The sequence below is a fragment of the Oncorhynchus keta genome, chromosome 28 (assembly GCF_023373465.1).
Source record: "Oncorhynchus keta strain PuntledgeMale-10-30-2019 chromosome 28, Oket_V2, whole genome shotgun sequence".
Classification (NCBI taxonomy): domain Eukaryota; kingdom Metazoa; phylum Chordata; class Actinopteri; order Salmoniformes; family Salmonidae; genus Oncorhynchus; species Oncorhynchus keta.
The window spans coordinates 8898686-8911917 of NC_068448.1; the positions used below are offsets into that span (position 1 = coordinate 8898686).

The 13232-nt window shown below is 42.5% G+C and overlaps 1 protein-coding gene across 3 annotated transcripts in view; it reads left to right on the forward strand.

The window, feature by feature from the left end:
* Nucleotides 1-13232, forward strand: part of LOC118360454 (copine-8-like) — a 228852-nt gene that overhangs the window by 133503 nt on the left and 82117 nt on the right. The window lies entirely within an intron of this gene.

The window sequence follows — 13232 nt, forward strand, 5'->3', positions numbered from 1 at the left end:
ATGAGGCTCTAGCAGGGGAGGTAGAGAGAGATGAGGCTCTAGCAAGGGAGGTACAGAGAGATGAGGCTCTAGCAGGGGAGGTAGAGATAGATGGGGCTCTAACAGGGGAGGTAGAGATAGATGGGGCTCTAACAGGGGAGGTAGAGAGAGATGGGGCTCTAGCGAGGAGAAGAGAGGGAGCGAGGGGTAGTGGCTAGACTTATTGGGCAGAACAATCAGGCTCCTCTGAATGACTGTAAACCAATCCATTGAACTCAGAATGGACTGGTATATTGCCATACAGTCGTAGTGCATCTGGCTGTAATGCATAGGCCATATAATATAATGCATCACAATTTTAACATTTGTCATAAAGTGTTCTCAGGGTAAATTACGAATAGGATAATGCAAAAATACATTAAAAGCCAATGCATGATGTGCTGTACCAATCTATTCCCCTGAACATGTAGGCAGCAGCTAGCTAAAGAGAGAGCACTTTGCAGGCGTCTCCAAGCATGCTGCTCTTCAAAGACTCCGCAGCATACAGAATCGCTAGAACATTCTGTTTGAACCATTAAAATGAACACGACAGCCTCGAGCGCAAATAACCCATGTCCTTCAACCATGTTCACACATTTCATGACTGACGTTACAGATAGGCTAGCGCACACGCTCGTCATCGAGACACAATGTTCTGACTTACATTGTCAGGTTAATATAACCATCATCTCTGTAAAATAATGGAATAGTCCCACACATTCCACTCTGTGACTCATGTGTTGTGGTCCAACAGTGTGCCAGAGTACTTCTGTGTGTGTGTGTGTGCGTGCTCATGCGCGTGCGTGTGTGCGTGCATGCGTTTTCCCCAGTCCTTCAGGAGTCTGTGTGAGGTACATTAAATCTATGATGATGAAGAGTTAGCCTCATCGCCACAAAGCACCACTTACACAGCAGGTTTCTAATATAAATGCAAATGATCATTATCTTCACTCACAAGAGGTCATCTCCCCACTGTTTGAGTCGATTAGAGAGAAAAAGGAAAAGCAGGCACGACTGACACCTAAACTACATTGATTACATAGACTTGAACTTTGAAAAATAGATACCCATGTGAAGCTGTTTAATGTGTAAGGAAAAAAAATACAGTTTCTAGTTCTAGAATGTATGTGGGAATCCTATTGTCAAGTAGAACTCCCAGGATTGTGAATTCTAACAACTTTAAAGCTGCGTGGTGGTTCGGTATCACTTCCATCCATCTGGATTTTGTTTACCACATCACAGGCCACCTGTGAGCAACAAATTGAGTGAGGCAGCTGAGGAGTTTCTCCAGGAAGGACATTATTACACCGCTTGTTGTGTCAAACCTGAGATGGATGGGGATTCTGAAACACAACTACAGGGACTCAATAAAGTGTGGAGGAGGGGGGGAGGAGGGGGGAGATGGTGAGAGGGAAGGAGGGAGAGAGAGAGAGAGAGAGAGAGAGAGAGAGAGAGAGAGAGAGAGAGAGAGAGAGAGAGAGAGAGAGAGAGAGAGAGAGAGAGAGTTATTTCAGCTCTGGTTAAAGTTAGACAGAGTTAGTAGATCTCTGGGTAACATTAGACAGAGTTAGTAGATCTCTGACTAACATTAGACAGAGAGAGTTAGTAGATCTCTGACTAACATTAGACAGAGAGAGTTAGTAGATCTCTGACTAACATTAGACAGAGAGAGTTAGTAGATCTCTGACTAACATTAGACAGAGAGAGTTAGTGGATCTCTGGGTAACATTAGACAGAGTTAGTTAGTGGATCTCTGGGTAACATTAGACAGAGAGAGTTAGTAGATCTCTGGGTAACATTAGACAGAGTTAGTAGATCTCTGACTAACATTAGACAGAGAGAGTTAGAGATCTCTGAGACAGAGAGAGTTAGTAGATCTCTGACTAACATTAGACAGAGAGAGTTAGTGGATCTCTGGGTAACATTAGACAGAGTTAGTTAGTGGATCTCTGGGTAACATTAGACAGAGAGAGTTAGTAGATCTCTGGGTAACATTAGACAGAGTTAGTAGATCTCTGACTAACATTAGACAGAGAGAGTTAGTGGATCTCTGACTAACATTAGACAGTGAGAGTTAGTGGATCTCTGGGTAACATTAGACAGAGTTAGTAGATCTCTGACTAACGTTAGACAGTTAGAGTTAGTGGATCTCTGGGTAACATTAGACAGAGTTAGTTAGTGGATCTCTGGGTAACATTAGACAGAGTTAGTAGATCTCTGGGTAACATTAGACAGAGTTAGTTAGTGGATCTCTGGGTAACATTAGACAGAGTTAGTAGATCTCTGGGTAACATTAGACAGAGTTAGTAGATCTCTGACTAACATTAGACAGAGTTAGTAGATCTCTGGGTAACATTAGACAGAGTTAGTAGATCTCTGACTAACATTAGATAGAGTTAGTTAGTGGATCTCTGGGTAACATTAGACAGAGTTAGTAGATCTCTGACTAACATTAGACAGAGTTAGTTAGTGGATCTCTGGGTAACATTAGACAGAGTTAGTTAGTGGATCTCTGGGTAACATTAGACAGAGTTAGTAGATCTCTGGGTAACATTAGACAGAGTTAGTAGATCTCTGACTAACATTAGACAGAGTTAGTAGATCTCTGACTAACATTAGACAGAGTTAGTAGATCTCTGGGTAACATTAGACAGAGTTAGTAGATCTCTGACTAACATTAGACAGAGTTAGTAGATCTCTGACTAACATTAGACAGAGTTAGTAGATCTCTGGGTAACATTAGACAGAGTTAGTAGATCTCTGGGTAACATTAGACAGAGTTAGTAGATCTCTGGGTAACATTAGACAGAGAGAGTTAGTGGATCTCTGGGTAACATTAGACAGAGTTAGTAGATCTCTGGGTAACATTAGATAGAGTTAGTTAGTGGATCTCTGGGTAACATTAGACAGAGTTAGTAGATCTCTGGGTAACATTAGACAGAGAGAGTTAGTAGATCTCTGGGTAACATTAGACAGAGTTAGTAGATCTCTGACTAACATTAGACAGAGTTAGTAGATTGTTGGGTAACATTAGACAGAGTTAGTAGATCTCTGGGTAACATTAGACAGAGTTAGTAGATCTCTGGGTAACATTAGATAGAGTTAGTTAGTAGATCTCTGGGTAACATTAGACAGAGTTAGTAGATCTCTGGGTAACATTAGACAGAGAGAGTTAGTAGATCTCTGGGTAACATTAGACAGAGTTAGTAGATCTCTGGGTAACATTAGACAGAGAGAGTTAGTGGATCTCTGGGTAACATTAGATAGAGTTAGTTAGTGGATCTCTGGGTAACATTAGACAGAGTTAGTAGATCTCTGGGTAACATTAGATAGAGTTAGTTAGTGGATCTCCGGGTAACATTAGACAGAGTTAGTAGATCTCTGGGTAACATTAGACAGAGTTAGTAGATCTCTGACTAACATTAGACAGAGTTAGTAGATCGTTGGGTAACATTAGACAGAGTTAGTAGATCTCTGGGTAACATTAGACAGAGTTAGTGGATCTCTGGGTAACATTAGACAGAGTTAGTAGATCTCTGGGTAACATTAGATAGAGTTAGTTAGTGGATCTCCGGGTAACATTAGACAGAGTTAGTAGATCTCTGGGTAACATTAGACAGAGAGAGTTAGTAGATCTCTGGGTAACATTAGACAGAGTTAGTAGATCTCTGACTAACATTAGACAGAGTTAGTAGATCGTTGGGTAACATTAGACAGAGTTAGTAGATCTCTGGGTAACATTAGACAGAGTTAGTAGATCTCTGGGTAACATTAGATAGAGTTAGTTAGTAGATCTCTGGGTAACATTAGACAGAGTTAGTTAGTGGATCTCTGGGTAACATTAGACAGAGTTAGTAGATCTCTGGGTAACATTAGACAGAGAGAGTTAGTAGATATCTGGGTAACATTAGACAGAGTTAGTAGATCTCTGGGTAACATTAGATAGAGTTAGTTAGTAGATCTCTGGGTAACATTAGACAGAGTTAGTAGATCTCTGGGTAACATTACACAGAGTTAGTTATTGGATCTCTGGGTAACATTAGACAGAGTTAGTTAGTGGATCTCTGAGGGTAACATTAGACATAGTTAGTTAGTGGATCTCTGGGTAACATTAGACAGACAGAGAGAGTTAGTAGATCTCTGGGTAACATTAGACAGAGTTAGTAGATCTCTGGGTAACATTAGACAGAGTTAGTTAGTAGATCTCTGGGTAACATCAGACAGAGTTAGTTAGTAGATCTCTGGGTAACATTAGACAGAGTTAGTTAGTAGATCTCTGGGTAACATCAGACATAGTTAGTTAGTATAACTACTTAATGTACCTTCTGAGGAGAGGCTGCCTGCTACTTAATGTACTGAATGCGACACTGTCTCATCCTCACACTGTACTACTCTGTGGGCGCTGAGAGGACGCCAGGCAGTCACCTTGGAAACAAAGCTGCAGGCTGTGTCCCAAATGGAACCCTATTACCTATATAGTGTACTGTAAAGGGAAGTGGGCCCTGTGGGCCCTGGTCAAAGTAGTGCACTATAAAGGGAAGTGGGCCCTGTGGGCCCTGGTCAAAAGTAGTGCACTATAAAGGGAAGTGGGCCTTGGGGGCCCTGGTCAAAAGTAGTACACTATAAAGGGAAGTGGGCCCTGTGGGCCCTGGTCAAAAGTAGTGCACTATAAAGGGAAGTGGGCCCTTGTTAAAATTAGCGTGGGGAAAGTGGGCCCTATGGGCACTGGTCAGAAGTAGTGGGGGGGGTTAGGACACAGACCAAGTCACATTGTAATACTTCGCCATAACGCCACTAACTCTCTGTAGTAATACCCTTGGTAGTTAGTTAGTTAGTCCCTGGTACTAGTCCCTGGTAGTAGTCCCTGGTAGTAGACTCTGATAGTAGTCCCTGGTACTAGTCCCTGGTAGTAGTCCCTAGAAGTAGTCCCTGGATGTAGTTTCTGGTACTAGTCCCTGGAAGTAGTCCTTGTAAGTAGTCTCTGGTAGTAGTCCCTGGAAGTAGTCCCTGGATGTAGTCCCTGGTACTAGTCCCTGGTAGTAGTCCCTGGTAGTAGTCCCTGGATGTAGTCCCTGGTACTAGTCCCTGGTAGTAGTCCCTGGTAGTAGTCCCTGGTAGTAGTCCCTGGAAGTAGTCCCTGGTACTAGTCTCTGGTAGTAGTCCCTGATAGTAGTCCCTGGAAGTAGTCCCTGGTACTAGTCCCTGGTAGTAGTCCCTGGTAGTAGTCCCTGGATGTAGTCCCTGGTACTAGTCCCTGGTAGTAGTCCCTGGTAGTAGTCCCTGGATGTAGTCCCTGGTACTAGTCCCTGGTAGTAGTCCCTGGTAGTAGTCCCTGGTAGTAGTCCCTGGAAGTAGTCCCTGGTACTAGTCTCTGGTAGTAGTCCCTGATAGTAGTCCCTGGTAGTAGTCCCTGGATGTAGTCCCTGGTAGTAGTCCCTGGTAGTAGTCCCTGGTAGTAGTCCCTGGTAGTAGTCCCTGGTAGTAGTCCCTGGTAGTAGTCCCTGGTAGTAGTCCCTGGTAGTAGTCCCTGGAAGTAGTCCCTGGTACTAGTCCCTGGTAGTAGTCCCTGGTAGTAGTCCCTGGATGTAGTCCCTGGTACTAGTCCCTGGTAGTAGTCCCTGGTAGTAGTCCCTGGAAGTAGTCCCTGGTACTAGACTCTGATAGTAGTCCCTGATAGTAGTCCCTGGAAGTAGTCCCTGGTAGTAGTCCCTGGACGTAGTCCCTGGATGTAGTCCCTGGTACTAGTCCCTGGTAGTAGTCCCTGGTAGTAGTCCCTGGTAGTAGTCCCTGGAAGTAGTCCCTGGTACTAGACTCTGATAGTAGTCCCTGGTACTAGACTCTGGTAGTAGTCCCTGGTAGTAGTCCCTGGATGTAGTCCCTGGTACTAGTCCCTGGTAGTAGTCCCTGGTAGTAGTCCCTGGTAGTAGTCCCTGGAAGTAGTCCCTGGTAGTAGTCCCTGGTAGTAGTCCCTGGAAGTAGTCCCTGGAAGTAATCCCTGGTAGTTGTCCCTAAAAAGTAGGCCCTGGTACTAGTCCCTGGTACTAGTCCCTGACAGAAGAAAGAGTGGATACTGTGCTGTGTTATCCTCCTCTAACATCGTCCTCAGGCTGTGGTGCGCCACACTAATACTTCTCTGGTCCCCAAACCCCCAATAGGATAACCTGTAGGATGACTGTTCCCACAATCATCTGGTCCCCAACCCCCCAATGGGATAACCTGTAGGATGGCTGTTCCCACAATCATCTGGTCCCCAAACCCCCAATGGGATAACCTGTAGGATGGCTGTTCCCACAATCATCAGGTCCCCAAACCCCCAATGGGATAACCTGTAGGATGACTGTTCCCACAATCATCTGGTCCCCAACCCCCCAATGGGATAACCTGTAGGATGGCTGTTCCCACAATCATCTGGTCCCCAAACCCCCAATGGGATAACCTGTAGGATGGCTGTTCCCACAATCATCAGGTCCCCAAACCCCCAATGGGATAACCTGTAGGATGACTGTTCCCACAATCATCTGGTCCCCAACCCCCCAATGGGATAACCTGTAGGATGGCTGTTCCCACAATCATCTGGTCCCCAAACCCCCAATGGGATAACCTGTAGGATGGCTGTTCCCACAATCATCTGGTCCCCAAACCCCCAGTGGAATAATTTGTAGGATGGCTTGTTTCACCATAGAATTAGGAATTTGAATACGAGAATGGACAAAAACCTACCTTTAATGGTCCCACGGTCAGACATGTTGGTCAGGGAGTTAGTCAACCATGGTTTGCCAATGCTGTTAGAAGATATTGTTTAAAGCAATGAATGTGAAGAATTTATCTAAATTTGAATGTTAGCTAGCTAGCCAGCCAGTTTTAGAGGAATGATTCCATACGTTTTTCAAATTAACTGCCAATACGCCAACATTCCATTCAGCCATACACTGGCGGAAATCAGTTGATGATAGGACTTAGACATGTTGTAAATCCAACAAGTACTGATATTGTATACTATAATAGGACACATAGCTTTCCAAGGAAACTACATCTGAGACATTTATGGTCTGTTTACATATATTTTAGAGGCTATTGATACAGAAAATTAGTATAAAACCAAAATGTGGGAAAAATCAAGGGGCATTCGGAAAGTATTCAGACATTTTGTTACTCATCAATCTACACGTAATACACCATAATGACGAAGCAAAAACAAGGGTTTTAGACATTTTTGCAAATGTATTAGGAATAAAAAACAGATACCTTATTTACATAAGTATTCAGACACTTTGCTATGAGACTTGAAATTGAGCTCAGAAAGCATCCTGTTTCCATTGATCATCCTTCAGATGTTTCTACAACTTGATTGGAGTCCACCTGTGGTAAATTCAATTTTTGGACATGGTTTGAAAGGGACACACCTGTCTATATAAGGTCCTATAGTTGACAGTGCATGTCAGAGCATCAACCAAACCATGGGCTTGAAGGAATTGTATGTTGAGCCCCAACACAGGATTGTATCGAGGCACAGATCTGGGGAAGGCTACCAAAACATTTCTGCAGGATTGAAGGTCCCCAAGAACAGAGTGGCCTCCATCCTTCTTAAATGGAAGAAGTTTAGAACCACCAAGACTCTTCCTATATCTGGGAGCCCGGTCTAACGGAGCAATCGGAGGAGAAGGGCTTGGTCAGGGAGGTGACCAAGAACCCGATGGTCACTCTGACAGAGCTCCAGAGTTCGTCTGTGGAGGTGGGAGAACCTTCCAGAAGGACAACCATCTCTGCAGCACTTCACCAATTAGGCCTTTGTGTTAGAGTAACTTACAAATGTATTTTGGGATCCACACCTGTAAATTTAATTTGCCTAATGAAGCACGAGTGGAGAAGCAAGCGCATCATTTCAAGCAATGACTGAAACAGATTTTTGTTTCCCTGCATTAAAATCACCATCCACGAGAAACGGCGCCTCTGAATTTCTTATGGACCTATACAACTCGTCGAGTGTGGTTTTAGTGACAGCATCAGTTTGTGGTGGTAAATAGACAGCTATGAAAAATGTAAATGAAAACTCTCTTGGTCAATAGAATAGTCTGCAGCATAATCATGAGGTATTCTAACTCAGGCGAGCAAAAATGTGAGACTTCCTTAACATTAGATATCGACCACAAGCTGTTGTTAACAGAGACACACCTACTTCTTTCGTCTTACCAGAGTCCGCCGTCCGGTCTTGATGACGCATAGAAAAACCAGCAAAATGTATATCCATGTCCTCGTTCAGCCATGACTCTGAAAAAAAATGGGATATTACCGTTTTTCAGATCCCATTAAAATATATTTCTTCAGTGGAGCTCATCCAGTTTGTTCTCCATTGATTGTACGTTCGCCAATAGAGCAGATGGCAGTCGTTTTGCTCACCGACGTAGTCTCGTCAGGGTGCCGGTTCGCCTCCCTCTCTTTCGCTACCACTTCCTCTTTCGAGTCTCGGGCATTAGGGCCTGAGTACTAAATAGTCAAGTACATAGCCCAGTTGCATTTTCCCCTCATCTTTTCCCATAAAGTTTCCTTAAATTAAGTCAGTTACACAAAACATTTTAAGGTGGATTTCCCCCTTAAATTAAGTCAGTTACACAAAACATTTTAAGGTGGATTTCCCCCTTAAATTAAGTCAGTTACACAAAACATTTTAAGGTGGATTTCCCCCTTAAATTAAGTGAAAAATGTAAGGGGGACGAGGTCAATTCTCTGCATCATTCAGTAAGGATAGAAATGAAACCACATTTGTGGAGATTAATGTTTCTTTCATCTGCTGTGGTTACAAAAGGTAAAGATCAACCAGCTAGCTAGCTACTTTGCTAAACAATAAAAGCTCTGTTTTGCTACCTCACAAAATGAATGCAATCTCTTTGTGGAGACCTCAGTCAGTCTTCATTGTAACCAAAAACTATTTCTGCCATACATGCCTTCAAATTACCAGAAATATTTGAGGTCAATGCCCTTAATCAATTCCCTTTTGTAAGGGAGAATTATTCCTTAAGGTAAACACTTAAGAGTTTTTACCTTTATTTAACTAGGCAAGTCAGTTAAGAACAAATTCTTATCTTCAATGACAGCCTAGGAACAGTGGGTTAACTGCCTTGTTCAGGGGCAGAACGACAGATTTGTACCTTGTCAGCTCAGGGGTTTGAACTTGCAACCTTCCGGTTACTAGTCCAACGCTCTAACTACTAGGCTACCCTGCCATGGTGCGGAGTAAGCTGAACATCCGGAGCTGCCGACTCGTTAAAGTAGACATTTTTGTCCAAATCGAGGTAATTTCCCCCTAGGAAATGATCCGAACCTTGAGGGAAGCTTATTTGAGTCAGAAAAGGGGTGTTCATAAGATAGGGAAAATATACAAAACCTTGCAGAGAGCATATCCTGACAATCTCTTAGAGAAATATATAAACTATTGGAACCAAGAACAACAGCAGCAGCAACAACAACAGCAACTCTCTTCACAGACAGAAACAGAGACCAAGTCAGAGATAATTGCACCAATATAATAACTGGTAGAGTGATTACGTCTGAAGAGAAAACAGCAATACAACGTCTTGAGTCCATTTAGTCACCACAGTTGTAATCAGCAGTTAACTTTTCTCTCACCTTCAAAATTATAATCTTGTTTTTCCAACTGTGTTGATTGGTTTTTACGGAGCTAATCAGAGCTGCTCAGTTTTCAGAAGAAAACATTTAATTTAATTCTACACTATTACATTCACCAGATATTCTTTCCCAGGTACCTTTCCAAGGTCCATATTACTAGTAATTTTGGTATAAAGCAGTATTTGGTGTGCATTCTAAATGGTATGTTAGTGTGTATAATGGAATGTAGCTTAGGGTCTGTGCTTTGAGGAGGCAGAGGCTCTAGCCCAGTTAGAGTTGTGGGCTGCTGACCAAGGCAGACCTCGGTTTCATTGGTTCCACTGTGCTAGGCAAGCTCAATCAACCACAGTAAACAAATACTAGTTGAACCCAGGTCTGCTAGCCAAGTTGTGTGCTGCTGAACAAGGCAGACCTAGGTTTCATTGGTTCCACTGTGCTAGGCAAGCTCAATCAACCACAGTAAACAAATACTAGTTGAACCCAGATCTGCGAGTCCAGTTGTGGGCTGTTGTCCAAGGCCTGGAGCAGTGGTTGTGGTGGTTGTGGTGGTTTGTGGGGCAGGTCAGAGGATGTACTGTGAGTGATGTGAGTGAAGTGGGTCATGAGGATCGATAGAGACCATGTTTTCAAGCCCTGAGAAAGCACTTGGTGAAAATAGGGCTTTCATTCATATCTGATAACTGTGCCCTATTGAGATGCTGGAGTCTCATCCTCAATACTATACTGTATTATATTTCATTATACTGTACTGCACTGTGCTGTGTTATACTGTACTGCACTGTACTGTATTATACTCTACTGCACTCTATTGTACTATTCTGTATTATATTGTACTGCATTATACTGTACTGACCTATACTGTATTATACTGTACTGCATTATACTGTAATATACTATACTGACCAATAACGTATTATACTGTACTACATTATACTGTATTATACTGTACTGACCTATACTGTATTATACTGTACTGACCTATACTGTATTATACTGTACTGCATTATACTGTATTATACTGTATTATACTGTACTGCACTGTACTGTATTATACTGTATTATACTGTACTGACCTATACTGTATTATACTGTACTGCATTATACTGTATTATACTGTACTGCACTCTATTGTACTATTCTGTATTATATTGTACTGCACTGTACTGCATTATACTGTATTATACTGTACTGACCTATACTGTATTATACTGTACTGCATTATACTGTATTATACTGTACTGCACTCTATTGTACTATTCTGTATTATATTGTACTGCACTGTACTGCATTATACTGTATTATACTGTACTGACCTATACTGTATTATACTGTACTGACCTATACTGTATTATACTGTACTGCATTATACTGTATTATACTGTACTACACTATACTGTATTATACTGCACTATACTGTATTATACTGTAATGTACTGCGCTAAACTATATTACACTGTACTGCACTATACTGTATTATAATATACAGAATTATTCTGTATTATACTGCGTTATATTGTACTGCAATACACTTTATTATAATGTACTGAACTACACTGTATTATACTGTATTATACTAAACTGCACTATACTTTATTATACTGTACTGTAATATACTGTACTGTACTGCACTATACTGTATTATACTTTACTGTACTGCACTGTAATGTAGGATACTGTATTATACTGTACTGCACTATACTGTATTATACTGTATAATTCTGCACTATACTGTATTGTACTGTACTGTATTGTACTTGTACTGTACTGCACTATGCTGTATTATACTGTACTGCACTATACTGTATTGTACTGTACTGCACTATACCGTATTGTACTGTACTGCACTATACTATATTATACTGTACTATACTGTATTATACTGTACTGCACTATACTTATTAGCCTGTACTATACTGTATTGTACTGTACAATAATATACTGCACTGCACAATAATGTATTGTACTGTACTGACTTGTACTGTACTACACTATACTGTATTATACTATACTGCACTATACTGTACTGTACTCCACTGTACTGTATTATAGTTCACTGTACTGCACTGTACTGTATTATACTGTATTATACTGTACTGGAGACACATTTCAGTTGAATGCACTCGGTTGTACAACTGACTAGGTATGCCCCTTTCCCTTTCCTTCCCATTACAGGCATTACGCTGACAGCACAGCCATTACGCTGGCAGCACAGCCATGACAGCCATTACACTGGCAGCACAGCCATTATGTTGGCAGCACAGCCATTATGCTGGCAGCACAGCCATTACAGCCATTACACTGGCAGCACAGCCATTACAGCCATTACACTGGCAGCACAGCCATTCCAGCCATTACACTGGCAGCATAGCCATTCCAGCCTTTACGCTGGCAGCACAGCCATTACACTGGCAGCACAGCCATTACAGCCATTACACTGGCAGCACAGCCATTACAGCCAATACACTGGCGGCACAGTCATTACAGCCATTACACTGGCAGCACAGCCATTCCAGCCATTATGCTGGCAGCACAGCCATTACAGCCATTACACTGGCAGCACAGCCATTCCAGCCATTACACTGGCAGCATAGCCATTCCAGCCTTTACGCTGGCAGCACAGCCATTACACTAGTAGCACAGCCATTATGCTGGCAGCACAGCCATTACGCTGGCAGCACAGCCATTCCAGCCATTACGCTGGCAGCACAGCCATTCCAGCCATTACGCTGGCAGCACAGCCATTACGCTGGCAGCACAGCCATTACGCTGGCAGCACCGCCATTACAGACATTACATACAATACAGCCATTATGGGGTTGGGGCGCATTCATTTTAATGTGTACCAAATAGCACCCTTGTCTCTAACAGTGCACTACTTCCAATTAGAGCCCTGTGGGACACCCTATTGGCCGAGGTCAAAAGGAGTGCTCTACGTAGGAAATGGGGTACAATTTGGGACGTACCCATTGTCTCCATAATGGCGGTGCGTGAACACTTAAATGCTGCCAGAATGAGTGTGATTATGATAATAATACCAGGCTTTAAAATGTATCATTAGCTGAACTAAACCCCCTCTATCCCACCCTCCATACAGAGACATAAAGGCCATTTTCATTTTCTAAACCTATTCTATTTCAGAGCCCCATTTTCTATGCACTCTCATGCATTTAGGGCTGTAATCACAACCTTCACAACCACAAGGTTGTACATTACATTTTAAACGCTGCTTTTCGATACTCCTGGTTTTGAATGCAGAACACGACTCAAGTAATAATTATTAATGTGTTTGTTTTTTAGCTAGGATTTTGGATTTGAAAATCAGGGCTCACTGGCTGTGCGGTGCTGCTGTGGTGTGTTGCTTATTAGGATGCAGCTAATGGGTTTATTTGGTCATTCGGTGCTTTTATATCTTGGCACAAGACACCATATACAAAACACAACAGGAAGCATACAGAGAACCTGCAATCCTACTGGAGATTTACAATGTAATGTCTCCTCTCTCTCCCTCTCTGTCCCCTCTCTCTCTGTCCCCCTCACTCTCTCTCGCTCTGCCTCCCACTATCTCCCACCCTCCATCTCTCTCTCTCTCT